The sequence below is a fragment of the Rhagoletis pomonella genome, unplaced genomic scaffold (genome assembly GCF_013731165.1).
Source record: "Rhagoletis pomonella isolate Grant_MI unplaced genomic scaffold, Rhpom_1.0 Rhpom_scaffold_00006, whole genome shotgun sequence".
In the NCBI taxonomy this organism is placed as follows: domain Eukaryota; kingdom Metazoa; phylum Arthropoda; class Insecta; order Diptera; family Tephritidae; genus Rhagoletis; species Rhagoletis pomonella.
This window is the reverse complement of record NW_023458560.1, coordinates 31,103,254-31,106,460: the sequence shown is the minus strand read 5'-3', so window position 1 is coordinate 31,106,460 and position 3,207 is coordinate 31,103,254. Positions and strand designations below refer to the sequence as shown.

Genomic DNA, 3,207 nt, shown 5'->3' with positions numbered 1-3,207 from the left:
AAGGTGCTTCACAAAACCCATTCTAACGTCATTTTGGCTAGCAACCATACCAATACTCTCAAGCAAAAACACCAATACACTAGCAAAAACACACCTAGAGCCTGCCAAAATCACACCTACAGCCTGCCATAAAAAACGGTAAGAAGAAGAGTTACGTTACTTATAGAACTGTACGATGATATTTTCTACAGTAATAAAACTTCAAATACATATAAATACGTCACTTATACGTCACAGCCCCAAAGTATTTTTAATTTTACACCCTTGTGTACATGAATAAGAAGTTTTGTAATTTTTACCTTTTATTTTACTTTGAAATTCGAACACCAAGTCATACAAAAAAAATAAATTACCAAAGTTGAATCATCATTTTATTAATTAAATAACAAATTGCAAAGCTATTTCATTTGAAGTTCTAGCCGGAGTGAATAAAAATATACATGCATACCAACATAAGTATAAATGTGCATAATTATGTACTCTCCAATATACATATGTATGTATCTCTTGTACATAGTTATGTACGTACTGTTCAACCATTTATTTGTAGTTCTTATTTTAGTTTGAAGCACAACAAGAAGATTACCTAGAATTTCACTGCAGTGCTGGCCAATTCAACAAAGCAACCCAAGCCACGACATATGTACAAGGATACTCCTAGTCGCACACACTCGTACGAGTATATATACCCTGTGGAGAAACGTACTAGTGCCGATTTGGTTTGTTACTAGAGAATTTAGAACCAATACTAGCAATTGGCAAATTTAACATTGCGATGTCCTACGAAGTGTCACGTTCTCACTTAAACTCATTACACCTCAATTGGGGAACTATTTGAGGATCTTAGACTATTAGAATAGACCAACGGTAGGCAAACGCGGCTCTTTGAGCCAAAAGCGGTTCTTTGCTTAACAAAGTGCGGCTCTTTTACTTTCTCTTTGCTTAGAAGATTTTGGCTCTTTTTACTTTTTAAAATACATATTTCTTTGCTGGACATTCTTTTCCATTGTGTATTTTTTATTTATTTTTTCTCTTTATATACACATACGCAAATTGAGATCGGAACATTACCCGCAATTAGATATTGAAAATTGGCTTTCTGACTAAATGTTCTTTACCGATATGAAGGCACATTTGCAAAACTTGAATTCGTCTCTACAAGGAGAGAATAAGAATGTTTTTGATTTGGCGCAAATTATTTTAAGTTTCGAAGCTAAACTACGTCTTTTTATTCATGATCTCAAAAAAAGAATATTTCATCATTTTCCACGGCTAGAAAAAAAATATTGCACATAATTTAAAAGTAGATTTTGAAAAAAGATTTGCCGATTTGAAATTATTGAAATGTGCGTTTGCATACTTCATAAACCCTTTTTACTGTAACATAATTGAGGATGAATTTACAATATCCGAAATACTCCCTTTTAAGAAAAGCAAAGAAGAGTTGGAGTTTTTGGAAGTAAAAGAAAATAAGGCACTGAAAATGCAACATGAAACTTTGCCATTGCTTGAATTCCCGCAACAAGTACCAGATTTAAAATATCTCCTGTTGAAAACAGCTGTGTGCCGTATATTTTCAATTTTTGGTACAACGTATAACTGTGAGTCTTTGTACTCTACAATGAAGTTCGTAAAGTCAAAATACCGCTCACAATTAGTTGCATTCGCGTACCTGATAATTATCGAAAGTTATAAAAACTATCAGCATTTTGTGTTCGCGTACGCAAAAAACTTGCAAAGTAGGGGAAATTGAGAGAGCAAAATGACATTTCATTTTGGGGAAAAGCTGCTAGTTTTTGCTGTAAAAATTTTTACCAACAGCAATTTGCCAACACAAAAACAGCTGATCAAAAACAGCTGGTCGGAATTTACGCCAATCCCAAAATTGAATTTGATGGTTTGGAAGTTAAAATAGTAAAGTGCGACTAATTAAACTTGTAGAAAGTAAGTAATTATTAGTTTAGTCAGTGAACTGTGTCAGGATAAGACTTCGGGGTCTGTTTTCTTACGTTTCCAATTTTATACTTTTGAATGTAAATAAAATTTCTATCAGCTGTTCTGTGCGCGTATTATTTTGGATTTTTTCCTCTTGTGAGAGAACAGATGACATTTCGCCGGAATCTTGCTGTTGGAAATTTTTTACTGGAAATTTTAAACGAACGCACCTATTGACTCACCAACATTTAAAAGAACTGTTACGAACGGCTTCAACTGACGTAAAACTAGATTTTGAAAATTTGGCCAAAGGGATCTTTTGAATTTTCTTTAGTATCTATCTTACTCTAATGTACGTAATAAAATTAATGTTTCTCATTTTTAATATAAATTTTATTTAAAAATGAAATTTTTATTTTTGTTGTTTTTGTGGCTCTTTGTAGCATTTAGAATTTACATGTGGCTCTTTTCGGCCTCGGCCTTGCCCACCCCTGGAATAGACTATTTCGGGATTAACGATACTATTTCGGGATTTTCATGACTATTTCGGGATCTTCAAGACTACTTCGGGAAGCCCGGCGCTAGTTCGTGATTTTCGGGACTATTTATAAATTTCCGTTATATTAATCGGTCTTGATATCGATAAATTTATCGAATTCGAAACCGACATTTTTATCGATATTGTTATCTCATCGGAATATTTTTTTGTTTGTGCGTTACCGCATAACTTGGACCAAGTTAATCTTTTCTTTTCTTTTTTTTTAAGGAAAGGTGTTACCTCAAGGGTGGTCCCATTATAATTTGGTTTAAATCCGATCAATGGATCATTAAGAGATTAACGGAAATCTTAAATTTTTATATGAGAATTAAAGTCGGTTTTGTTTTTTGTTTAAAAAACACTTTTTTGGTTTGAAATTTTCAATAAAAAATGATTGTTAAATTTATTTCGATTAAAAAATAAACGTTAGTTTTGCAGTGTTATGAACGTTTTAAATCCTTCATGATCTAAAAATTTAACGATTATTTTTGTATCCAAAAAATAAAAACTATTTTTACCTGAAAAATAAAGATCCAACTTTGGCGGTTAAATTATAGTTTTTTGTATAGGGATCATAACCGTTATGGTTAAACATCCCATTTTCCACAGTTCCGAACTAGCTCTAAATTCGCAACCTTAGATGTAGATTTCTAATGAAAAGTTTATTTTTTTTTTATTTTTTTAACTGAGGAGGTCCATAACAAAACGCAATAATTCCACCAAAACAATTTTTT

General features: G+C 32.2%; 1 protein-coding gene across 1 annotated transcript in view; it reads right to left on the bottom strand.

Moving 5' to 3' along the window:
• The window catches only part of LOC118741864 (ras-GEF domain-containing family member 1C-like), a 170,846-nt gene that overhangs the window by 33,305 nt on the left and 134,334 nt on the right, over positions 1-3,207 (bottom strand). The window lies entirely within an intron of this gene.